The sequence below is a fragment of the Myotis daubentonii genome, chromosome 2, assembly GCF_963259705.1.
Source record: "Myotis daubentonii chromosome 2, mMyoDau2.1, whole genome shotgun sequence".
Lineage (NCBI taxonomy): Eukaryota > Metazoa > Chordata > Mammalia > Chiroptera > Vespertilionidae > Myotis > Myotis daubentonii.
The window spans coordinates 215,723,672-215,751,296 of NC_081841.1; the positions used below are offsets into that span (position 1 = coordinate 215,723,672).

Genomic DNA, 27,625 nt, shown 5'->3' on the forward strand with positions numbered 1-27,625 from the left:
TGCACACACATGCACACACCCACACACTCTCATGCACACAGATGCACACACATTCGCACACTCATGCACTCACCCTCGCACACACACTCACGCCACTCACGCGCCCGGCACGCCGCGGCCAGGCCCGAGGGGGGTGAGCGCTGCGGGAAGCGGTGCGGCAGCTCTGGGACCGGGAGGAGGCAGCGCGCGCACGCGGCCGGCACACCTCGCCGCCTGCAGCCGGCTCCGGGCGCTGCGGGGCCGCGGAGCGGATCTTCCCGCCAGCGCGCCCCACGCTCTCCCAGCGCGCGGGGGAGCCCGCCGCGACCCGCCGTCCCGCAGCGCCCGGTGGCTGTGTGCTTCACGCGGGAGCGCGGCGGCCGGACCGGTCTCTGCCCGGCCAAGCCCCCGCTGCCCGACACGCTGCGGGGAAAGGCGGGCGGGCGGGCGGGCGTCCCGGGTGCGGAAGGGAGGCCGGCCTGGGCCTGAAGTCCCGCGCGCGGCGGGAGCCTGTGAGTGGGGGTGTCGCTGGTGTGCGCAGCGGGGACCCGCGGGCCCGCTCGCCCCTAGGCCTGGGCTGCGAGGCCGGGCGCTGCGCGCTGGGGACCCCCCTCCTCGCTTATGGCGGGCCAGGCCAGCACGGAGGGACCGGGCTCCTGGGCTGGTGGCAGGGGCTCCAGGGGTCGGGCTGGAAGCCCTCATTCCTGGCAGCTAATGTGGTGCCCCAGCTCGGTTTACTTTTAAATGATAGCCTAATGTCGCGGCTTTGAAATGTTTATGTAGAAATTGTCTTTTTGTCCCCTCCAGATCCACTTTTATCATTATTTTTGCATTGCCTCCAAGCCAAATTTCTTTTTTTTTTCTAGAACATTCCACCCCCTTTAGCTTCTTCCTCCATTAAACTGAGAATTGAATGAATGTTCCTGGAATTTGGGGGTTCACCAGTGTTTTCTTCCAGTTCCTCCAAAGCCCTCACGTATTTTTATACATAAATAAACAAGAAGGAAACCAGAAGCACTGAGGTAGCAATGCCAGTATCAATCAGCGTATCTTACATTGTTTGCTGTCATCCCACATTTCAACGATCATCTAAATACAGACTTAAACCAAAAAAGGAACACATGCCAGAATTAGTGTTCTCCCTCTATCAATACGTCCAAATGCAGACTACATTCTTCCCTCATTCCCGTGACTCAGTAACAGCCATTTCCCTCGTCCTCTTCAGCATGCCACCGTCCCTTGACTTTTGTCACATTGTACATCTAATGCTGCTGTAATGGGGTTCAGTCCGTCTGCCTTTCTGGGGGTACTTTTTCTTCTCAATTTTCACCCCCATCTAAACACCCACCATCACACATGGAAATGCCTGATGTTACCGGGTTCAGCAACGTCTCTATACCTTAGTGTGTGTGTGTGTGTGTGTGTGTGTGTGTGTGTGTGTGTGTGTGTGTGTGTGTTTAACAATGGCTCTTTGAAAATCATGACTCACAAACACATACTAATACAACATGACGATCATAACCATCATGGCTCTTCTTCCCTGAATGATCAATATATTTCCCCTTTAATGAGGACGTTAATAAGATGTCATAGACATTATTTAAACATTCCTTTGACAGAGTCTACATCAGTGGTTCTCAACCTTGGCTGCACATTAGAATCACCTGGGAATCTTTTCAAAGTCCTGACTTCTGGGCCTCATCCTCCGGAAATTCTGTTTCTTTGTTACTCATGTTGTGGCCCCACCCCATAACAAAGAAACAGAATTTCCAAAGGACGAGGCCCAGAAATCAGGATTTAAAAACAATTCCCAGGTGATTCTAGTGTGCAGCCAAGGTTGAGAACCACTGGTCTACATGATAAGTTGTTTCGGGGTTTTGAAAATCTCTTTAGTAAAATTGGGTCAAAAAAGAGAACAATAGATATGCTGTGGGGCATGAAGAGACTTCTATGTTCTTAAGCAAATATCTTCCTAAACCGAACCAGTTTGCAAAGGATGCTTTCACAGGTCACTGAGGCATGCAGCTCTTCAGGGGGCAGGGCCTGAAGTAACTGCAAATACACACTGCATCCCTTTCACGCCAGACTACCAGAGGTGGGGTTCAACTGGAGTCCAGAAGAATTAAATAGGTAGCATGTCCCACGAGTAGAATTTGCCAGGACTGGGGGGGGGGGGGGTGGCGGCGGGGAAGGAGGGGGCTTGTCTAGGCTTCAGATATGTACCCCTGGATTTTTGATGACACAGTTAGAAGATCTGGGATTTAGATGCGAACATTAGAAGACAGAAAGATGAACATTCTAATGGAAGAATGAAAGGCACTGACATCTTAAATCCCTGTTCCGGTCCAGAGGAATCTCAAGACTGGTATTCGGCAGGCTCATTTCCCCAGATAAATGCTATGTAAATCGGTCAGTGATTGATAGCATTTATTAAAATTCCAATTTACAATGCTAATTAAGCAATGCCCATCTATAAATATCAGATCAGGTTAGGTACATTTTTATGTTGGAGGATATTGGAATACTATCTACTAGTATAATCTTTTCTGAATACAAAACTAATTCTTTTCAAAGCGGACAAAGTGTCCCTTGGGAACAATCAAGGGCTGACTTTGAACTCAGCGGAGTAGCGTGGCAGCAGCCCACGGGAGAAGGAAGGAGAGGTGTGGTTTTGAACGATTTCTACAGCTCTCCCTCCCAGAGACGCCAGCCTGCCATAGGCGTCTGCCACAGGGGTCTGTGGAGACCGAACGAGGCACTCTGAGCTTCTGTTTTCGTCTTCTCCAGTTTGCCGTGCGGATGATGTCAGGGATAATTAGCTGTAGACACCGCCTTCTCTAATGAAGCTTTTCTTGTGGAAGATCTGCAGAGTTCCCCGCCGTTCCGCGAGCAGACATGGCCCCAGAGGGTGACGTACGTGGCTGTTTTATGTTGTGAATAAGTGACCACGTGGAATCAGACCTGCACTGCTAACTGCCTGACTTGTAACTGAAGGCGGTTCTCTAGGCATAAAAGCCCAGCGACTGCACACCACCAGGAACTGTTTTTAAAAGGCCTGAACGAACCAAATGAAAGCAAATTGCATCTACTTTTTTAAAGTTCACGAATGAGCTGTTACTTCAAACTGGCACCAACTTCGCTGTAATAGTAAGAGCTCTCCTGGCCTCTTGCTGCTTAGCCCAGAACCCTGAAGGAGAACCAGAGTTTAACCCAAATCAGGCACCAAATCCATATCGCCAGAGATGCGAACAGGAAATCGAAATCCAGCCCTTTTAGCTGATGGAGGGTCTGACATCCACACGGACACGCTGCACGGCTCACTCCGCCGAGCACCTGACACATGCCGCTTTTATTCTTTCTCTAAGGCCCTGCGAGAGAATGACCGCATTACCCACGTCACAGATGAGGGCATTGGAGCTTAACGGGGTGAATAACGTGCACCCACAGTTACAGAGCGCCAGGGCCCTGCGCCTGCCGCTAAACTGATTTCCCTACAAACTAAGCGTGGACTCGGTAGCTTAAACAGGTGCTAGGAGTGCAGTTCACATTCTAAGTCAAGTTCATCGGGGTCAGCCACACCAAAGACTTGAAAACACGATATTCTATTTTCACAATTGAGAATTTGTTGACTTGGGATGGGAAACGAAAGGCAGGGCGCCTGACTCCTCCTGTGTTTCACAGTTACCTTCCGCTTAGGAGGGAAGGTAACACGTAACACACAAGTTGGTGTTCTCCGCAGGCCGGGCTCTTAGAGGGAAGGACAGTAGGTAGGAAACACGCCTGCACGCCTGCTTCTGGGGTAGTTTAGGCCAATTGATACGCCTCACTCTACAGCTCCGCTCATCTAAATGGACTTTGTTAAAAATGACACATTTATCTTTAAGCATTTTTTTCTGTTTTAAAGAAATAGGTCAAAGAAACTGTTTATGTCACCAGCGTTACAGAGCACAGACATCCATCGGTGCCTTGTGACTGTGCCGTGAGTTTAGTTCCAAGCCGCGGGCAAGAGGTTAGGTTGCATCTCGTTTCTCGGTGCTACTATGCCAGTAGCAGGAAAGTCTCTGACAGTTATGTGGGCTCTGCTAGAAGCTAACACAGAACTGTACTTAAAACCGTATTTCTGGGTCCCTTTCCAATAAAGTTAAATTATCATTTACACTGGAGCAGAAGTAAAAGCTTGGAAAAAATAAAAGGCTGGTACTAAAGGCCAATGGGTAATTTCTCACAGATGGCTACAGAAAATCTAAAAGGCTGGCATAAGATCCAGCTAACTCTTTGATTTCACCCACGGAAAAATCCACCCACAATATAGCTATTTATTTCTCAACTGTCTGCAATGACCCACATCCCAAATCGCGTCTAAAAGGTAAGTTCTTTTTATTTTTAAAGGTGTTAAATTATTTCACCCAAGCCACAACCGCTCTCTGAAAGCCGATGCATGATGAAGACCTAAGACTGCTTTCGCGCTCCAGTCATGTTTGTTATGTGTCAAAAGAGCAGATTCTTCTTTTTGTCCTGATCGGGGTGACCTTGGGCAGGGGCATGCTGGGTCTCCGCAGCCTGGGCAGGCGGGAGGAGGGGGAAGCAGGATCTGGGTGTGTGTGGAGGTCTGGGCTCCTCGCAGGGGGCAATCAAGCAAGGCACTGCATCCAAGAGGCCTGAGCTTCAGCCCTATGCTGGCGGGTATCCAGGAGGGAGGGAGGGAAGGGGGCGAGGATGGAGATCATTCCTCCCTAGGGGTGGGAGCAGGGCAGGGGCAGGAGGGCAGAGCTTCCAGAGAAATCCAGACGGCTGGCCAGAGTTAGCAGGAGCAGGCATGCGGGAACAGAGTACATGGTGTGAGCCGACGGCCCGCGTGGAGCCACCAGGTGTCCACCCGCATGCCAGAAGGGCCCTGCAGCAGAGCAGTGCATGGAAGCTTCTTCTAGGAGGAGAACTCCACCTCCAGGATGCGGGAGGGGAGGCCCAGGAGGGGCCAGGATGGAGGGAGCCGCTGGCGCTGGGCAGGGCGAATGCAAGGCCTGCAAGCAGCAAGGCGAATTCCCAGGCCCACCCAGGGAGGGCAGTGTTTGTCCATGCTTGGCAACTGACGGGGGTTTAACTTATGTTTAGGTTTTGAAAACAAGAATATATTTTTTTGGGGGGTGTCCTTTGAATACACTCCTGGAGAGCCCATGGTGAATATGATAAATAAAAATGGTAAGGTTGTTTTAACTGTGGAGCGATTGCCTCAATCCAAGCTATTGGCTTCAACCATCTTCCCGTGCACTGACAAAGCGAATTTGAGTGTCAATTCTCCAAAAACACATTTGCAGTTAAATGTCAAAGAGCTAGGCGATAGATCTTTGAAATTAAATCTATGACTAGACATGCGCTGTTTGTTTAGACACCAAGAAGTAGTTGTCCAAGGATGGCCAGAGACGGGGTGATGTTGTCTGGTGGGTAGATGTCTATGGAAACAGTAGCATGGTGAGGGGTGACGCTGAGAACCAGGACCCCGGGGCTCCCAGCTCCACAGGTAGAGATCTGGTTGCAGCCAGGCAAGGAGGCTCAATGACAAGACAAAGAGAAAGCAGCTAGAACGAAGCGGGCATGTCCTCGGCTATCTGCCTTTCCATGTGCCAGCGAGTCGGGCAGAGATGGACAGAGGGATTCGGCTCTGCACTGGGCCTTTGCTCGCCCGTTTAGAGCAGTGGCCCTCATGATGGCAGACAGTGAGTATCAGGAGAGCCACTGAGACGAGAGGAAGGGGAACCCCAAGAGAGCAAGGGGCCAAGGCTGAACCTTGGGGGTTGCTCACATCCAGGCCCACCCAGAGGAAGTCCAGGCGCCAAGAGAGATGAAGGCGGGTTTAGGAAACTGGAGAGAACCCGCGGGAGCCCAACAAGGCCGCCCCAGGGGAGCGCTTGCGAGGACTGAGGCAGGGAGTGCGGTGGGTGAGGGGTGAGGGCGAACACAGCCACGCGTCACAGTCTGGCACTTCCGACGATGGACTAACGTTCTGGAAACTGGCAGGAAGAGGTGATTTGTGACCCGGAGGAGAACAACTCCCAGAGGGGTAACGGGGTGGCTGCCGCAAGGAATGGGGGGTAGAAAAGCAAGTGGGTGGTCATGCGGAAACGGAGACAGCTGCTGCCCAAACCAGTTCTTTTCCTCCAAAACTTTCAAGTTCGAATTGGACTCACTTAGCCAATGCCTATTATGTGCCCGAAACACCTTCGGTGCTTTCACATGAAATACCTTCTTTAAACCGCACAGGGCAAGACTGGTTTAAAACTAGTGCAGAAAACTATATTTCCATTATTTAAAGTGCTCTGTAGGGAAAGATAAAGATAACGCCTCCATAGGCAAAGCCATACTGGTTCTTTGGGGTGAATTTCTACCTGGGGTCCGTCTGGGTGTGTAATAAGCGAGGGTCTTGCTAGGCGTGACTGCGGCAGCTGACGGGAAATCGCACAGATACACGTTACGTGCCGTGTGAGAAGAACTGGGTTCTTAAAAAAAATGGCAGGTGGATAAGGGGAAAAATAACAGGCAGAGGTGAGGCTGAGGGTAAGGAAAGCACCGAGGAAGGTACATCCATCCTGGGGCCTTCCAGCCCCGGAGGGACAGCAAGCCCAGGGGCTGTCACTGCCTTTAGAATAGTGGTTCTCAACCTGCGGGTCGCGACCCCTTTGGGGGTCGAATGACCCTTTCACAGGGGTCACCTAAGACCATCGGAAAACACATATATAATTACATCTTGTTTTTGTGATGAATCACTATGCTTTAATTATGTTCAATTTGTACCAATGAAATTGGGGTCACCACAACATGAACTGGATTAAAGGGTCACAGCATTAGGAAGGTTGAGAACCACGGCTTTAGAAGAACTGCTGCAAAGGGAGGTGGGCCTCCCCAAAGATCTAGAGTCATTGAAAGAGGAAACAAGGGCATTTAATTGATGCTAAGCAAGGAGAATATCAGTCCTGAGGATGAGACGGAGGAAAGATCCTGGGCATGAGCGTGTCAGAGCCTTCCGGATAAAGGGATATATATACACTAGAAGTCTGTTGCACGAAGATTCGCGCAATAGGCCTTCCTTCCCCTGGTTGCTGGCACCAGTTTTCCTTCGGCACCTGGGACCCAGGCCTTTGGTCTGGCTGCAGCGGAGAAGCCAAGCCTCTTCAGTCTTCAGTCTTCAGTCTTCACTCTGGCCAGAGCCTTCAGTCTTCGCTCTGGGGCTGCATATGCAAATTAACCGCCATCTTTGTTTGGTTAATTTGCATAGTCACTCTGAATGGCTGGTGGGCATAGCAGAGTAACACCAATTTGCATGTTTCTCTTTTATTACAGTAGATATATATATATATATATATATAATCTTTGGCCAAAGGGCTTTGCAAGATCTGCAACAAGAGGTTTGTTTGTACAATGTGATCATTCAGATGGATTTAAAGACGAAGGCAGATGAGCTGCAGTATTTTAGAATTAATTCTATAATATTACTCATTAGATCAATACACCGCGGTATCATTTTAACCACAGAGTATAAGATGGCTTTCCTTCAGAGGACGTCAGAAGCCAGGAGAAGCGGGAGGGTTCTTGTTGTAAGGTAGATGTCTATGTTGAATAGCTGTACCTTTTCGGCTGGTATTCCAGGATAGATGTCGGGTCAATTTATCTTCCAGGAAATTCTGGCAGTGTTTCAGAAGGATGGTTAGAACAAGGCGTTTTCTAACTGAAAAAGAGCAGCTGGGTTAGGCTGTGATGAACAGCAACTGGCGATTAGTGAGAAAGGTCCTAAATGAGAGCTAAGGACCCCATGAAAAGCTTTTTGGATTGCTTGGTGATGATTTCTAGCCACTTTAATAAAAACACGCAGTGTCAGGGAAACCCAGGGCTGTCACTCGGATAAGCAGGCATCTTTTTGGCCCTGCCTTACATTACGTGAATCAGCACCACTGAACCCAATGATAGTGTGCTCACTGCAAGAGAGAAGACCGGGAAGGGACAGAATGGCCTCAGTGGTTTGCACATGGAAACCAGTGAGGAAGCACCCCAGCCCGCCCCTCAGGGGATTCTGCACTCCCCTACAAACTCTCGATGCGTCAGGACATCTGGGCGCTGTACAGGACCCTTCTAACTGGCTGGAGGGCCTGGTGAATTTCACCTGGGTGTGCACTTTGCCTCCGTGGAAAGGAAACCTCTCAGGTCTTTTGATTCCTTGAATCAGCCATGCAGGAGTCTCTTCCAGCGTCTTCAGTGTCTGAGGATAATAGTTTTCAAGTCATTGGATATTTAAATTCACTCATTTCCTTAATGATTTTCTTTTTCCAGTCTTGGTTTTCCACTGTCCTGATTGTTTTGTTGCCCATCCATTCACTATCAATGATCAATTTACTGATCAAGCTTTTCTTTGTTTATTTGGGAGGATGAGTTTAAAGGGCCACCTAGTCATTCCCAAATGTTGACCTATTAATGCAGATGTGAGTGAAAACTGCCATGTTCATCTTCATTCTCCTCCATGTACCAACATTCTGTGTAAGACGCTAGCCACATTCCGATGCCTATGAGAGGTGCATCGGTGTTTTTTTTCAGCAGCCAAGAGAGGTAAGGGTTTGTGGGAGCTATCTATAATAATAAAAGCATAATATGCTAATTAGACCAGACAGCCGAACGACCTTCCAGACAACCTTCCAGACGACCTTCAGGACGAAGTGGAGGCAGCTGCGGTGGCTGCAAGGGCCCAGCCCCTTGCATGAATTTCATGCATCGGGCGTCTAGTATTATTACATGTTTGGTGTCACACGGTTGGTGGCAATCACGTGTGTTTATCTTCCTAGCTAAGTGTTACATATCTCACAAGGTCTCTTTCTTCTCATGCCTCGGTACCCTACGGAAAACTTCAGTAAGGCCTTCTACCAACAGGAGGCGTGGCCAGTGTAGAGATCACCTACCATCATCACCGAATGTCAGGACCTAAAACAGCATAGAGCTCACTGCCTACTTGCAGGGCAGCTGGGGAGTATGACCCTAAAGACAGCCATCTCCCTATTTATTAATTATCCTAAATATTGTAAACACGCCCCCCACCTCAGACTCCCTTCAGCAAGGGAGAGCCAGGTCTTACGATTTGCCTGCTGGCATCCGCTCGAGCAGAAGAACCAGGGTCAACAGGAAAATTAGAAGCCCCGCGACCTTCCGTCAAACATGAAACTGCCCAGCCCCCTCTGGTTAGTGTGAAACTTAATTAATATCCTTGTCACTAACAGGGAAAAAATATACGCTTTTCCTCAGCCTAGAATTAAAATGTTTCTAAGTTTTCACGACCTTTTTCATTTCTAAAGGATCAAGAAGACTTCCCAAAGCGTAAAATACAAATCCATATTGAACTCTTTTCCAATTAGGAAGCAATAAAGCAACATCAGGTCTTTCTTATGTCTATACTGATGGTGAATTTGCTGCCTTTTGACTCTCATGGGAGAATCATAACTGAAGACCATCTTCCCCGGTGGACACAGCAAGGACAGATGCCTAAGAAGGGCATATCTGGAAAAGTCTTCGATTCATGCCTCTGCCTTTTTCCCGGTCCTATTTCAAATCCATTTCCTATTCTCTCCCACTCCTCCCGGCTGGCAGCTGCTCCTTCCGGGCCTTTATCTGGCCCGAGGATGGCGGGCGGCAGCCGTCGCCGGCTCAGCCCATGCCAGGCCCTGTTCCCAGGCCGGAGACGGAATGTCTAATCTCCATATTACAAGCAGCTTCCAACGGCCCCATCTTCAAAAGCATCTTCACACTTGGGTCCACAGGCTGGGGTCCCCCGTCTTTCTTTTCAATGAGAATCAAAGGCTTTTTGTCTGGGAATAAAGGCTCTTACTTAGAAAGGGAAACCATAACAACAACCAACTCCCGAGTCAAGTCGCTGAAGAAAAGAGTTCACCTGCATTGTAAACACTGGGGACGGGAGAAGTCATGTAATAAACATCGTATTTGCAGACTGTCTAGAAGCAATACAATGGCGGGAAAACGGCCCTCTGTGTCGGTCCGCCAGGGAGAATGGACTCGCCTGAACAAAAACGTAACTCGCATTAAACCGTGGAACCAGCCGGCCACCAGCAATGACCAGGCAAAGCCGCCCCTCCCCGCTCAGAACAGACAGCCACGTAAGTGGAAATGGCAGCTGGAGTTCTTGGGGTTTGACTTTGCAGAAGACTCTTGTTGGTGTGCACCCAGAATTACATTTTCATAGGCTTCAACAATGCCAGTAAAAGAACGGCGTGGGTCCCAGCGATTCCCATGGAAACACCCACATGGGGGCTGCCCGCATCCTTTTATTGATCCCAGCAGAAGGGGTGCCTTAGACCCCAAGTGCAGCTGCCTGGCTGCTCTTTGCCCCCCCGTCCCCCGGCAACCCCCGTGGCCCCGCCCAGCAAAGACCACTGACCTGCACTCTTGGTAAGGACCACCGAGTCCTCTCATTCCAGTCTCTCTCCAAATGGGCTTCTAACTCTTTAGTTCTCTGGCAGTGCAGAGCAAAAACAAACAAAGAAAATAACCTGGCCTAATTCATGGCATATCGTTTGAAAAGCTCAGGGAAGACAGGAAAAAAGCCACTTTATAAGTAAAATAGACAAATACACCATTCTTCTCTTTTAATTCTGTGACGTTAACCACAGAGTTCAACACGCAGCACAAACAACCTGTTTCCTGAAACCTGATCCTCTCCCGATTTCCCCTCAAAGTCATCAGAATTATCCTGGTCATCTCTGCTCCAATTTTTTTTAAAGGTATATTTTTTATTGATTTCAGAGAGGAAGGAAGAGGGAGAGAGAGAGAGAGAGATAGAAACATCAATGATGAGAGAGTATCATTGATCGGCTGCCTCCTGCACGCCCCACATTGGGGATCCAGCCCACAACCCAGGCACGTGCCCTGGGCCGGAATCGAACCCGGGACTTCTCAGTCCGCAGGCCGATGCTCTATCCACTGAGCCAAGCCGGCTGGGGCTCTGCCCCTTTTTACCAGGGTCAGTCGGAAGTAGCTGCAGCATTCTTGTTCTTACAAGGACCCCCCATTAAAGAGCTTTAATATAATTCCCCTATAGTCGACAGGCTATGACACATTAGTTTCAGGTTACATCAGAGCAATTGGATCCAACAGAGCCATGACGGGCAGGCCCAGCACCATGGCCGCTCCGCCCAACACGGTTGGCCCTGTCTGTACTTGACGGAGACTAGACTTGGGGGACCAGACCCTGCCTTGGGGAAGCAGGATCCGGAGATAATTCGGGAGAACATCAGTCCATGGTGGTGGGAGAAGCGGAGGCAGAGAACCCGTGACCTGACCGGGGAGCTACGACTGGGTAGGAGGGGAATCTCAGCACCCACTGCACGGTGGCTGATGTGTCGTGGTTGACACTGGTTTCTTCCAGGCGTGTTGACACGGGATTCTCTTTTACTCTTTCTTTGCCACGTGCCTTTAGCGTAATTCCGCATCTCCTAGGTGACCTGGGTACCTCTCCCTCCTTCCATTCCAGAGGCACCGGACGCAGCATCCGTCCGCATGCAGCACGCACGCGGGCTTTCTCCACGCCTTCGGGTAGTTACTGTTTACTCACAGACACCCAGCTTATGAGCATGTCTCTTTAAGGATATGTTGTATATATAGCAAACACACTAGCATGCTTTTTTTTTTTTTAATTGCCAAAATGTTTTGAATAGTCATCTGTCAGTCACATTTCCCTTTGTGGGAACAGAAAGGTCAGCAAGTTGGCAAAAAGGAAAAAAAAAAGTGACAGCTCTGGGCAGGGCTTTGGTAGGTGGGATAAAAGTCACTCTGCATGTACACAGCTGTGTGTAATGAATGCAACATGTTGGAGGCCTATTCTTGGACCCGTTCCCCCTACGTTTTCAACTCCACTTTTCTTGGCAAGCATTCTGGGGCCATACTGTGCATGTGTCTGAATTCCTTCAGCCAAAACCTCTTAATATGAAAGTTCAGCAGGATTGCGTTTTGCGTCGTGTCATGGCTCCAAACCCAGCCTGCTCCGTGTACCGTCTGACTCGGGGCTGACCTCTGCATTACTCTCCGCGTATTTTTAGCGCCGAGTGGCATCTATCTCTGTCATCTTCCGGAGCCACAGATAAAGAGGGGCACATATATTATCCCGCGGACGTAGGGTTCACGGGGGATACAGATGGGGGGAAAGCGTTGGTAAGTGAATTAGCAGAAAGTACACATGTCCCAAACCACAGGCTGACGTTCACCATAATGAGCGAGAGTTGTGCTGCAGAAGAGAGAGCCAGGGCGCGCATCCTGGGGAGTCGGCTTCCTCTCTCTCCCCCAGGAGACCTTCCTCTGCAAATGTGACTGCCCCTCCCAGAAGCGAACAAAAGCTCCCTCTCGCCTGTGTCGTTTTTCTCTCTGTATTCTGGAATGAAAGCTTTATTTTAAAAAATTAACTTTCAGCCCGGCCGGCATGGCTCAGTGGTTGAGCATTGACCTCTGAACCAGGAGGTCACGGTTCGATTCCCGGTCAGGGCACATGCCTGGATTGCAAGCTCCATCCCCAGTGTGGAGCGTGCAGGGGGCAGCCGATCCATGATTCTCTCATCACTGATGTTTCTATCTTTCTCTCCCTCTCCCTTTCTCTCTGAAATCAATAAAAATATATTAAAAAATAAACTTTCAGAAAGACTGCAAATATGCTCAAAATCATGAATATATTTGAAGGTTCAAGTATAAAAGCAAAACAAAAGTAACAACACACTCTGTGTTATAGGGTATAAGTAAGATGTTGAATATTTTCCCAAGTGAAAAAAACAAACATCCACAATAATGTTTCAAGTTAAAAATTATGAACTTGAAAAGCATTATTGATGAGGTCTCCAGAAGTTGCTCAGCCCATAAAGAATTTGAATATCAAATCCAAATATTAACCCAAAAAGATTTTGAAAATAAGCTAAAATCATGAACAGATGCCTCAGCGTGGAAGAAAATTAGACATACAAATATGCAAAACTGAAAGGCAAATATTTTGGAAACATGTTTGGAAATTCAATAATTTTCAACAGAGAACGAGCATGGCAGTATTATAGCTTCTATCTGAAAGATTGGGGATTATTTTATAAATTCAATAGTTAATCATATTATTTTAAATTGTGCATGTCAAAGTATTAGGTCTAGGTTCAAGATCACATAAAGTTTTAAAACAGATCAGTTAATGGGATAATAATGTGGTTTTATACAATACTAGTGAAGGAAAACAATCTGGGTGCTAAAGATATTGAGATATTGGAATAAGGGCGAACTATTCTGAAATCAATTACTTTACTACAAAATAACCAAATTAACAATAATTAACTAATAATAATAATAGCTAAAGTGATCCGTATGTGGTTTTAACTTCTGATAAAAGTATGCTTCTAATTGTCCAAAGTCACTGGACAACACAACCAAGATGATTAAAAAAATCATTCATGCATGCTTTCCTTTCTATTTCTGCAGCGATTTGCCTACGTGTCAATGATGGAGTGAGTCCTCAGTCATTATCTGTGGTAGCCATCGTAACTCTCTTCCGGTTGTTGCTTTGATTTTATAGCTTTCTAGGGTACAGTCTCTGTTCCTTATTGGTTTTTCAAAGTCAGAGATTCAAACCTAGTGGAATACTACGTTCTCAATGTTTCTCCAATGTGGACTATTGACTTCAGTACCCACACACCCAATTACTTTCTCAAGCAAACGCACTATTTGTCACCGTAGAATATTGCAAAATATCCATGAGAACTGAATTGATGGTCCATGTGTAAATACTGGCACTGCCTAATGCCCAGAGAGACATCAAGTAGGAAAGCAAATTATATTTAAAACATTTCGGAGGGAAGTATGTAATGAACCATTGTAGACATTCTGATATGTTCGATGTGCCCTTCGAGGATTTTGATTCAAGCTCAGCGGAGTTCATTCAGCAGGAGAAGGCCATGCGTTTTGATCAGAGAAGGGAAGCATGAGGTTTCAGAGATTAACCGGGGACCAATCTGATCACAGCTAACCATCCTTGTGGGCACGGTGGAACATCTGTGTTTCATCAGAAACTCCAGAAAATGCAGCGCATACCACAATGGAAACATTTCCCCCAACCTCTCTCCCTTCTTAATGGAATGCTTGACCAAGATTTGTTTTATATGTTTGACAGAAAATAAATTACTAAAATACAGGAGATTATCTGAAGATTTGTGATCCTTATGGCGAAGGTTAATATGCATTAGAGAAGGTCGGCATTTTGGGATGTGAAATAAATTTAAATGCTTCCAGGACTTGTCCTAGGCAAGCAGAATCATTTGGGTTGTTTGACCTTTTCTTTTTTTGAGAAATAAAAACAACAAATATCTTCCTTGATTGCTCCGGAGACTATAATTGAGTTCCACACAATCCCCCCACGTGATATAAAATGTTCTTTATTTTCTAAGCCATTATTTAAATGGCACAGCGGCCGGGGTGGAATGAAAAAGAAAGAGTTAATGAGTCCTACGGTTATTTCCTTGGGTGATTTTCTTCATTAATAAAAGCCAAATAATGTAGAAAGTGGATGTTCTCCAAAAATCGGAAAATAAAGATAAATGTGCAGGCACTAAATTTTGATGAGACATCGCAGAAATCTTCCTTTTCTACACTCTGCCATGTCATCAAAGAGAATAGTCCGTTTTCCCATAATGTTTCTGTACTCATTTGGTGCATACCTAGTGGGTTAAGTGCAATTTTAAGAGACAATGTCAGCAAAAATTTAATTAGCTCACATAATGGCACTTTTCTCTCCAGGACTATCTCCCCCCTTTTAATTCCTCTTGACCTCAATTATTTAAAACAACAAAAATTCTGTGGCTGGGGTGGGGGTGGGAGGAGGAGGGTGGGGAAACCCTCTCTTGCCACCAGCAAACATACTTTTCAACGAAATTAACTTAAAAAGAGGTCAATTTTGTCTATTTTAGGCAGTTCCGTGATTTGTCCATGCATTATTTCATTTAAGGGTGGGAACTTGGCAAGATTTGTGCAAAACCTTCAGATGAAACATGTGCTTGAACATTCTTACATTAAATAGTTTGGTCACATCTATTTAAAAAATTAGGCCTAAACCAGTAAAAATATCAATAAAACTGTCAAAATGGAAACAAAAAGTATAAAAATATTAAAATCAACAAGGAAAATAATTTCCTTCACTATTTCCTTTCTAAGGGGTGAATGCTGGAAAGAGTGACTTTAACTGAAAGCCTCAAACCTGAGAAAGATGAAAATCAATACTGCCCTTAAAGATTTATTAAAAGAGTTTCCCATGGAGATTTATAGGAAACATTCCATTTATATTTTTTACTTTTTCATGAAGAGTTCCTAGTTGAATTGCCACATTTAGTGTGTTTTTTATAAATTTTAGTTAGTTTTTTCTATTTAATTGTAGACAATCATCGTATTCCACCCAAAGAAAATATAGGAAAATTGGTCAAGTCAGTCCTGTGAAATGGAAAGGAATGACTCCTCTTAGCTTATTTACCTACAGGGTTTCTTTTCTCCTGTTTTATTTTAGCACTTATACAATTTTACAAATGAGAACTGCTTTTGAAAAAATACGTTGTATTGCCTGGTGGCTTAGCTCAGTGTTTGAGTGTCAACCTGTGAACCAAGAGGTCAGGGCTCAATTCCTGGTCAGAGCATATGCCCAGGTTGCGGTCTCGAGCCCTAGTGTGGGGCGTGCAGGAGGCAGCCAATCAATGATTGTCTCATCACTGATGTTTCTATCTCTTTCTCCCTGTCCCTTCCTCTCTGAAATCAATAAAACTATTTAAAAAAATATATTCTATTACTGGGTCACTGATAATCCTGCCTTATTTTTTTTCCTTGAGAAATATAATACAGTAAGATGAAACGATAGAACTGTTAAGTTTCATTTTTCATTAATGACAATAGTAAAATAATGACTGAAGTTAATGTTAGTACACATTTAATACACACTAAACTTAACTGAAGGCTAAGAAACAGCTAAATATATTTCCTCATGCCTTCGAATATATTAAAAACCATTTTAAATTTTAAAATATGGCTTGTTAGCAGCTGCCAAGGAGAGCTGCTCAAAATTAAACATATTGTTACGGTTGATAATAAACAGGTGTTTCTTATTTCTTGCTTTAAAAATAAACTGGCGTCTTGGAGTTTGGGGCATGAGCATATGAAGTTTTGCTTATATTTTAGAAAACAAGAGCTTGTTGTAGTGTTATTGTCCTCTCAGTTATTGCGATTCCTCAATTTCAGTTACCATTTCACTGGGCCCAGTGGACCCCACTTTTCAGGTTTATGGAGTGAGCGCAGTTTTTCAGAACGTACATCCTTCACACAGGACATGCGAACAGTCTGAGAGAACAATGCGGCCATATTGACCACAGCTGTGCAAACGGCTATGCTATGCATTTCATAGATTCGGAGCGATTCCGGCCTAAACTTGAACTTGTGCAAATACACGGTGATCTGGAAGAGACCATTTTCAAGGTTTGAAGGAGTCATAGTATTTTCTTTTCTGCCTCTCTCCCCACCTCTGTTCCCCAAGTCCTACAGAGAAAATACTTCCTACAACCTGAGCAGAACCCTGAAAATACAAGGACAGCAATGACAATTTTTAAAGTCTCTCTCTCTCTCTCTCTCTCTCTCTCTCTCTCTCTCCCTCCCTCCCTCCCTCTCTCTCTCTCACACACACACAGAACAAACACACATGGAGAAGAAATGTGGACAAATTTTGGAAAGTGCAAAACCAATGAACACATGCTAACAGGCGAAGCTGCGAGAAGAAGGTCAAGTTCAAGGGCTGGCCAGCAGGAAGGACAACCAACCAAGGGCAAGCGGGTTCCTGCCCCATCGCCTCAGAAAGACACGGGAAACGGACACCTGGTGACCCGAAGTTCACTGTGGAAAATTAATTTTTACAGTAATCTGATCCCACCTTAAAAACTATCTACCACTTGCATTTAGGCATAATAAAGGAGAGTTCGGAAACTGAGCCAATTTGTCGAGGCGCTATCATTTCAAAGTTAGGAGCAAAGACTCCCGCCAGTTGAACTTTCCAGGACTCAGTTGCATCATCTGTAAAATGGGAGCGACAACCATTCCCACTTCACAGAGCTGCTCTAAGTATTAAAGGAGCTTGTCCGTGGGACACCCTTTGAATAGCACATGCCAATTATTAGAGAATGTTTGTTCATAAAGCTGTGAGCATTGTACTATGAACGGCAAAATAAAATTACAAACTTGGTCCCCATACGTTTAGCACATTTCTTCCCAGGAAGGTCGATCGGAACGTGCAGTGAAACGGGAGGCAAGCAGCTTCTAATTTCCAGTTCTCCCCTGGGGGCGGGGGGCGCTTTCCGGTCTCCACCAAGCCCGGGGAGAATTCCTAAATTGGTTTCTTGGGACCCTTGGTGCTCAGCGATGCCCTAATTTACACTTCCTCATTTGCAGCCCGCGTGCGAGGCGTTCGTGAACGGTCTGAACTGAAAAGACACTCTTATCATAATTAATTTTTAAGGCAGCAGGGACTTGGTGAGGAAGACACCCGAAGCCAACAACTGAAGCAGCGATGTCAGCGCGACAAAGGGTCAGAAGCACGCCCGGGTGCCTCCCACGTCCCCGGGAGTTAACCAGCCTGGGTTCAAAGATGCCATTCTCCAGGGACTGGCCAGTTGCTCGCCTGGCTTTACTAGCTTCTAACATTACAGCTCCCCCTCTTCTACGAGGAAGTGTGAAGGAAGTACAGCTACCCATCTATAATAATAAAAGGGTAATATGGTAATTAGACCGGACAGCCAAACGACCTTCCGGACGTCTAGACGACCTTCCTGACAAAGCCGGGGCCCGAGGGAAGCCGGCCGGGGTCCCGGGTACCTGTGGGCGGCACAGGGGAGGCCGGCCCGGGTCCCAGTTGTCTGCGGCCGGCCGGAGGAGGGAAGCCCAGGTCCCGGGTGCCAGAGGGAAGCTGGTGCTGGCAGCCGGGATAAGGAAGGCCTACTCTTGCATGAATTTTCATGCATTGGGCCTCTGGTCTATAAGAATAAAAGCATAATATGCTAATTAGACCGGACGCCCTTCCTGATGACCTTCTGGATGAAGCCGGGGCTGCAAGGGCCGAGGTGGCTGCCACAGCGGCAGGGGCCAGGCCCCTTGCAGAATTTTGTGCTGGTTGGTGAATCAGCACCCTCATTGCAGGGAGAAAATCTGCACACAAGGCTTCAAGATGTTTGACAGCAGGGGAAGGCATTGGCACTGCAACTCGTGCTTTACACAGACAAAAAGGGAGACGGAGCCTGGAGATGAGGGGTATTTTACCAGAAGCAGTTAAGAAGCTACAGCTTAAAACGGTTCTTCGAACCACAGCGGGATCCGTGTCCCAGGGCAATTGCCCGGCCGAGCAGCAGAGGTGCGAAGCCCGGGTTACATGTGACCCACAGGGATGCGCTCCTGCAGGAATCTGGGGGTCCTGGAGGGCCCGTGGGGTCCCCAAGGTCATGGGTGGGAGGACGTGGGCTAGCTGGTTAGAGCCAGTGAAGTTGCAAATCAAAAACGGAACACTCCCTTGCTGATTAGAAAGAGCTGTGATTGTTGCTTCTTCCTTTTTCATGGCTCATTTCATTTTATTTTCTTTTGTTTTAAAGAATCGTAATAAGCATAAAAATAGAACTGGTTCATACGACGGAGAGCAGAAGCCCGGCTCTTCTGATTCTTAGTCACACTTGGCTTTCTGGCCTACCCACACCGCACCAGCGGGAACACATGGTGAGCAGGGGCCAAACATGTGCCCACAAGCCCTCTCTTCCAGATGCTTTTGGAAATACTCAGAGTGTACAGCAGCCAATGGGAATCGGACTATACACCTCTGGTTTACTTCATTTTTCAAAGTCATAGAGAAAGCTTGAAATGAGGGGGGTGGGCTTTGATAGAACGGGAAGAGTATATTGTACCAGGGCTTAAGTGTATTTCCTCGGTCACTAGCTCAGGTTGGTGACATGGCGTACCCATTCATCTCTATGTTGTCCCTCACTTGGTGATAATCTCTTCTCTGTGGTTTGCTGTTACAGCTCTAACCCAGAATATCTTTACAGCAGCCATGACTTCGGACAAACCTATAGTTTAGCACATGTCCATTTATACATCACCATATGAATGTGAATGGGGGCAATCAGAGCCACAGATCCTGCCCCCAAAGCAGCGATAGCTAAATTTTCCATTAATTGTTCCGAGCCTACTCTTTTTCAAAGGATTTCTCTTGGCAAGTCTTACCATGAAATAATTATCCTTACGTTCCATTTTTAAATTTTACAAACATTCTAGAAACTTCTAGACAAAACTCACCATTTTACAGATGTCCTACAGGCTATGGCTCTCAAAATAGTGGGCACATGTGGCAACCAGTATAGTACACCAGTGTGTGTGTGTGTGTGTGTGTGTGTGTGTGTGTGTGTGTGTTTGAGAGAGAAAGAAGGGGGAAGACAAAGAGATGTGTATGAATGAATTATTCTCAGTGGATAATTAGGGTCGATCATGCAGTAATCTAACTGACAGTGCCTGAGCCAAGTCAACTGTAGCTGAGTATTAATTTATTTCCTGGCCACACATAGATTAAATTAAAGCGGTATTTCATTTATTTTAGAACTGCAGAATACCTGCTTTCCAAGTACCAAATCATATTTGTGAGAACTAGAAATCCATTCAAAATAGGCTGCCTAGCACGTTGGGCAACATTCTAACAATCAGGCAGGCTTGCTCAAATCCCTGCTTCTACCACTTTCTTATCAGCGGTTCTCAACCTGTGGGTCGCAAACAATGAAAATACATCCTGCATATCAGATATTTACGATTCATAACAGTAGCAACATTACAGTGATGAAGTAGCAACGAAAATAATGTTATGATTGGGGGTCACCACAACATGAGGAACTGTATTAAAGGGTCACGGCATTAGGAAGGTTGAGAACCACTGATGGAGACAATTGGCCACATTTCTTATCCTTTTACAAGCTCGGTTTTCTCATCTGCAAAACGAACATAACATAGTATTTATGTCATAGGTTTTATGTAAACATTAAATAAGATTGTGAATAGCATACACTTAGCATAGAGTCATACAATATGCTCAGGAGGTATTTATTTGCTATGGTGATTACTTTTTAAAAAATATTTTTAAATTGATTTCAGAGAGGAAGGGAGAGGAAGAGAGAGATAGAAACATCAATGATGAGAGAGAATCACTGATCCACTGCCTCCTGCACAGTACCTCTTGGGGATCAAACTCACAACCTGGGCATGTGCCCTTGACAGGAAATCGAACTGCAACCAACTGGTTCATAGGTCAATGCTCAACCATTGAGCAACACTGGCCGGGCTGATGATTACTTTTTAAAAATATATGTATATTTTATTGATTTTTTTACAGAGAGGGAGAGGGAGAGTTAGAAACATCGATGAGAGAGAAACCTCAATCAGCTGCCTCCTGCACACCCCCTACTGGGGATGTGCCTGCAACCAAGGTACATGCCCTTGACTGGAATCGAACCTGGGATCCTTCAGTCCACAGGCTGACGCTCTATCCACTCAGCCGAACTGGTTAGGGTTGATGATTACTTTTAATAATAAAAACCTTACATAAAAAGCTCATGGATTGGAAGGATCGTACTGTTACGATGCTCTGACTACCTAAAGCAATATACAGATTCAATGCAATTATCAAAATACAGTGGCATTCTCCGAACTAGAATAACTAATCTTAAAATTTATATGGAACCACAAAAGAGCCTGCATAGACAAAGAAACCTTGAGAAAGAAGAAAGTGGGAGGTTTCATACTCCCTGATTTCAAACTATACTACAAAGCTACAACAACCAAAACAGTATAGTACTGACATAAAGACAAATATATAGATCAATTGGCTAGAACAGAGAGCTCAGGAGGAAGTGCTCACTTGTATGGTCAATTAATCTATGCCAAAGGAGACAGGATATACAATGGGGTAAAGACAGTCTCTTTGATAAGTGATGTTGGGGCAAAGTGAGCAGACACATGCAAAAAAAAAAAAATGAAATGAGACTACTTTCTTACACCCTATACAAAAATAAACTCAAATGGCTTAAAGACTTAAATGTGAGACCCCAAAACAATAACAATTCTAAAAGAAACCATAGGCAGTAAATTCTTTGACCAATTGGTCTTAGCATATCTTTTTGAATATATCTCCTCAGTCAAATCTTCCCTAAAGTAAAATATAATGTCCAAATATTTTAAAATTTTTCCTATTTATTACTAAATAGGCTCATATTAGTAAAAAAATATTTGTTTATTTTTGCTTTTGTTGGGCAAGGGCAACAAAAGCAAAAATAAATAAATGAGACTACCTCAAACTGAAATTTTTGGCACAGCAAAGGAAACCATCAACAAAACAAAAAGAGAAACTATTCAACAATGATACCATTGCTAAGGGATTAACATCCAAAATATATAAGGTACTCATACAACTTAACACCAACCAACCAAACAAAGAATCCAATTAAAAAAATGAGTAAACATTTCTCCAAAGAGGGCACACAGATGGCCAACAGACACATGAAAAGATGCCAGCATCACAAATCATCAGGAACACGCACATCACAGCCACAATGCATACCACCGCACACCTGTGAGAACGGCTACCATCAAAATATCAATATATAACAAGTGCTGGTGAGGACGTGGAGTAAAAGGAACCCTCCCACACTCTTGGTGGGAATGTAAATTGGTGTAGTGACAATGGAAAACAGTAGGGCGATTCTTCAAAAAATTCAAAACAGAGCTGTTAAATTGCCCAACAACAACACTTCTGAGTGTTTGAATGAAATGAAAACACTAATATGAAATGATGTATGCACCTCTGTTTCTGTTTACTGCAACATTATTTATAATAGCCAAAATAAGGAAGCAACCTAGCCGTCCATCAATAGATGAAGAAGCTGTGGTACATCTATACGATGGAATGTCACTCACCCATAAAAAAGAATGAAATCTTGCCATTTTTGACAACCTGGATGGACCTAGAGCAGCGGTCGCCAACCTTTCGGACCTCACGGACCACCAGAGGTCTGAGGATCACTGGTTGGCGACCGCTGGCCTAGAGGATATTGTGCTAAGTGAAACAAGTCAGAAAAAAAGAGAAAAACCATCTGGTTTCCCTGATTTGTGGAATCTTTAAAAGAAATGAACCAACAAAATGAACCAGAAATAGACCCATAGCTAAAGAGAGCAAGCTGATGGTTGCCCAAGGGGAGGGGAGCGGGGAAACGGGTGAAAATTAAAAAAAGAAAGAAACTAGTGCTGCCCACAAAAGTACCACTACCCTACATTTTGAGGCTACTTGGGTCACATAAAAGAATTTTTAAAAACTCAAATAAATATTTTCATATATAGAAGGTCCTTGTCACCCAGCATCATCAACATTGATTGACTAAATTTCCAAAACCAATTTTTAAATATATCTTATTGATTTTTTTTTACAGAGAGGAAGGGAGAGGGATAGAGAGTTAGAAACATCGATGAGAGAGAAACATCGATCAGCTGCCTCCTGCACACTCCCTACTGGGTATGTGCCCGCAACCCAGGTACATGCCCCTGACCGGAATCGAACCTGGGACCTTTTAGTCCGCAGGCCGACGCTCTATCCACTGAGCCAAACCGGTTAGAGCATCCAGAAACAATTTTTAAAAATTGTCTTCTGTTTGTGCAATCTACTTGGGATTTCCACGCATCTCTAAGGCCAGGGCGGGAGGCAGATGTGAGGACTGTGAGAGGCGACAGGTCCATCACTCAGGACGGGTCTCAAGTATCCGACCTTTCAATCCCTCAGTCCTCAGTTCCTGTGGCCCCGGGGCCCGTCCCTCTGGAACTCGGTTTCGGAATCCTATCACTACCGCCAAGCAACAGTAACTCAGGTGTGAATGTCTTCTGTGTCCCGGAGTCCGAGGAACCCCAAAAGGCCGCTTTCCAAATGAGTGAAGGACACACAGGCTCCCACGGGAAAGCAGAAGAGACTGAAGACCCAGGGGCCGCAGCTGGTTCCTGCGCCCTGACATGGTACCCTGACTTGTTATTTGAAAGTAAAGGTCAGACTGTGCCTAGAGGAACCGCCCCGCCTCTCAGCAGCTGCGCCGTCTGCAGGGAACCCGGGAAGCTATACATGTGGGTTGAAATGTTTCCCTACTTCGTTGGCCTGCTTTTGTTCACCGGTATTTTCCTGAACATCAGCTCCCCAGGCAGATCTCGGAGCGTGGTGCAGTTTCTATGCTGGCACCTGCACAGAGAAATGCTTCAGAAATACTATCCGGATTCATTTTTACTATCACTTAGGCCCACGTCGTAGATTTCTTTCCACAATTAGGGATCTAAGAAAACGAACATGTGCACACGCATCCCTGGGCAGCATTCAGTGTTGGAAGCGTACACCTTCATTTTGGAGAGGTGAACAGATAGCAAACCTCTAGTGAAAACACGGAAAAATGGCCTCAATCGTCTACATTTCCAAAGAGCGGTGGAAAAACATAAACAGGGATCAAAATGATGGTCTCTCCCGGCTTTTCCTTGTCTCTGGCCGGGAGCGGGGAAGGTAACACACCACTAAGCTTATGTGGAAAAAAAACTATCATTTAGAGGGAAAAAAATCCCTATTCTTGTCCTGATAGTCACTTTTCTCTTTGCTTCTTGATCCTTGAAGATGCCAAAGGGACAATGTTTTACTCTTAAAGTGACTTTTAGGCCTTTATTGGCTAAGAAGTCATTTCTGGCATTGCTTACTTTTAACTACAAGAGACAGTATTTTATGGAAGCTTTTTCTCTCGTTCTGCATATTGATGTTAGCAACTATAAAAAAATGAATGCAAGCAAAAAGTAAACCAAAAATGCCATATAAGGATATGCTATTCACTACAGTAAAAGGCTGGATACATGTTTGCATTGGTAACAACAGTTTTTAGATTTGATTACTGAGAAACAAATGAACATTAAAATGTTACATACGATAGACCAATGAAGAACGAAGTCAAAGATTTATTCCCGATTATGTTTTCTATTCTGCATACTATATTGGATATGGAAACTCACTACCTTAGAATTACGTGTTTTGTCATTCGTATTAGCAATCCACTGAGTGACAAAATTTTGATCGAAACATAATTTGATACAGACGGCAACGCAGACAATGTGTTACTGTAAGATTAAAATAAACTGTTATCTCAGGCTTAGGTGTTTCTTGACCAATAAGATCATCTCCATGTTACTAGTCGCAAGAACACTTATTAGAGCGTGCTTGACGTAACTGTATAGGCAGATTTATCATTTCACAACAAATGCTACCAGAAATCATTTCGTTACAGTTACTTTGGGACGTTATTTGTGACCTCAGGAACTGCCCTGACTTGGTCACATGCATGTAGTCAATGATCTGATTTAAATCATGAGTTATTAACCTCCAGTGAACTCAGGAGTAAAATCTCATAAATACCTTGAAAAATGTAGTGCATCAGAGGAAATGTTAAACTGAAATAAAAACAATCATGAGACAGCCAGATCATGAAAAATCGCCCGATGCGGAGAACTTTAAAGGTTAAAGCTGTATTACAGGTTTTTCAAAAAAGGAAAGCAATATGAGAGGAAAATACAAAGAAGGAGAAAGATGAATACGCGAGCTGCCTACTTTTTGTCTTATTATGCTCATTTTTCCCTCAGAGGTTACCACTTTTGCAGCTGGTCAGAAATATCACATTCCTGGATGTCTCCAAAGGTTTTATGTGACCAAGCTTGACCAGACTTTAACTTGAATAACACATTAAGCAGCTGTTGAAAATAAAAATGCATTATGGATCTTCGAATGGAGACCCCAACGGGAGGAAAGCGAGTTCCTTTGGGGCATGAATTAAGACTCTTTCACTCGACTATCCATTTCCTATAATATTCAAATTTTCACAAACATTACACAACTAATCGTAGGTATTCTGAAACAAAGGCTCCAGGTGCTTTTAAGTCGAGACAATTTCTTGGTACTTTCACAAGTGTAGTTAAAGGTTTTATTTTTAATTAATTTACCATACGGTATGTTGGGGAGGTAGGGGGATTGGATTTACGATAAGGTGTCTCAGGATGATATGCATACCAGAAAATTCCATTTAAATGACTACAAGGAGCTTAGAATAACTGTACTCTGTAAGGTGAAAAAAGCATATCACCTACGACTGAAAAGTCCATACTTAACCATGTCCATGTGCACCTTGGACTGTGTTCTTTAACTTTCAATCAGCAATTTATTTTATCTTTTTGCATTCTATGTTTTTCTGTTTTCGGACATATGGGCAACTTGGTATATTTTAAACACTTGTTCATGATTTCATTCACTGTCACGTATGAACGTAGGTAAATCGTACCTCTCTGCTCGTGAACCTTATGTTACATTAGTTTAAACGTTTCATGTGCAATTTTCTTGTCTCCAGCGTTGCCTGCTTTACTTCTCATTCCAAATGAATGAATGTATACATGAACGCGGATTTCTAGTCAAAAAAAGTGTTCAAACCTGGCTGCCAGGCCAAGCATTCCTGTACCACATGAGAGATGCATATGAGCTCCTTTCCATTTCAGAGCAACATAGTTTCAGATACTAATTTTGCTCGTAACATTATATATTTCTTAAAGGCACGACAGTCAAACCCAATGCCTTCCTCCTGCCAAGAAATCTGTAGCACATTTCCGACATTTGAAACGTGACGTTCCCGTTGGGAATCGAAGACGACGGTGCCAGGGCGAGGAGGCGGCCAGGCCGCGGAGGGGCGCGAGGCTCGCAAATGGCTGTGGCCAGAAAGCAGCGCAGGGGCGAGGAAAAGCTGCCCTGGGCTCTCCCTCCTGCGAGAGACCCGGCGGAGAAACACTACCTGTGAAACTCAGACCTAACGGGCATTAAGAGATTGTGAAATGGTCGGCTGACTAATGGAGTGTCACCAATTAGTGTTCCAGGCAAGGCTGTACCCACTTCCTCAGACGATGCCGAAGGTGGGAGGCCAGGGGAGCGGCACAAATGAAATCACTGAAAAGCTCAACATTGTTTGAATCTTTCAGTCACACGAATAGAAGATTCCAGAAGTCAAATGTGAAGCTTTTTATCTCTCTACGTGAATTTGGCCTCTACATTTATCTGTGTGTGTGTGTGTGTGTATGTGTGTGTGGGTGGATGTGTGTGTGTTGAATGTCCTGAACAACATAAGGATTTATTTCACACATTTCTTCGGGTCAGTCCGAGGTCATCCATGTTCAACATGAACTACATTTCCTTGCACGTGCAGCATCGGAATTCCTATTTTACAGAATTCCTATTTCAAACTACTGCTTCGAACCCAAACTGCTATGGTCATTTTTGGAAATGTAGTTTCACGGTTATTTTTAAAAAAATAAAGCTCATGTTTCTTTTTCTCATGCACACACATCACAACATAACTAGATTACTAAGAACTCCTTTTTCCATCATGTATGGTATTTTTTCCATACTGGTTATAAAAATGGTAGATTTCCCTTAACTCTTCTTTTGAAAGGAAGTTAATCTCAGTATCTACTGCCAAAGTTAAGCAACATACACAATAAACAACATACACGACTGGGGATCCATTTTTCCAGAGCTACGGGCAGCAAGGAGCGTGGGCTGGCAGCAAAACCGAATCCTGGTCTGGTCTGGTATGAGCTCAAAACAGAGCAATCCCCACAAGTATGCACAACATTTGACGAGGCGTGTCTTAGCTTTTATAGGAAAAATTAAAATGTTAAGTGGGACAGTTCCCACTTTATGAAGGATGAAATCAGATTTATTTGTAAGGCTAAAGTTTCCCAGGAACTAACCTCAGGAAGGAATACAGGTGACTTCTGTGATGGTCTCCTTATGCTGTTTTCTAACCTCCGCACGCTTTGGCGCTGACGGACTAAATTACATTCTCGCTGACGTTATCTCCTACTTGATTTAAGGCAATAATTAGAGTCGGTCTTTGCAGGAATGAGTCCCCAACTTGGTCCAACGCTCCTCTAGGCTAGGACCTGCCCTGGGTCTGCACCCCTCGGGGCGTTTATTAAATGAGAGATTACTCTCCCTTTCACGGGGGAGAGAAGGCTGCATCAACAGCCGTGAGTGGCAGTTTAGCTGGGAATAGAAACCACTTCTTTTCTCTCTGCACCTCAAAAGCATGTTGGAAACATCTTTTGTTTTCTACTAATGCTCCTGAGAGGACTTCTGCTTGAGGGTTGTTCCTCTGGAGGTCATCTGTCTTTTCTCTCAAGTTGTGTTAATATTCTTCTCTCTGATCTCAGCGTTCTAAACTCCTTATCAAAGGCGTCCTTTTTCCCCTGCTCTGCACATGGTATGTGCATTCAGCATGAGGGTCCGTGTCATCCTGCCGTCGGACACGTCTCGGCATTACCTCTGAGTGCGACATCTCTTCCATCTCCTTTATTCTCTTTCTGGTTTCCCTGAAACTTGTATTTTGTAACAGACGCTTTCAATCTCTTTCTTTATTTCTCTGTGCTCTGTCCTGGTTGAATTCCTTAACACTACCTTTCTGTGCCAGCTATGCTGAATCTACAACGTATC

At 45.1% G+C, this 27,625-nt stretch overlaps 1 protein-coding gene across 6 annotated transcripts in view; it reads right to left on the minus strand.

Annotated features, from left to right (window-relative positions):
* The window catches only part of TENM3 (teneurin transmembrane protein 3), a 584,034-nt gene that overhangs the window by 314,303 nt on the left and 242,106 nt on the right, over positions 1 to 27,625 (minus strand). The window lies entirely within an intron of this gene.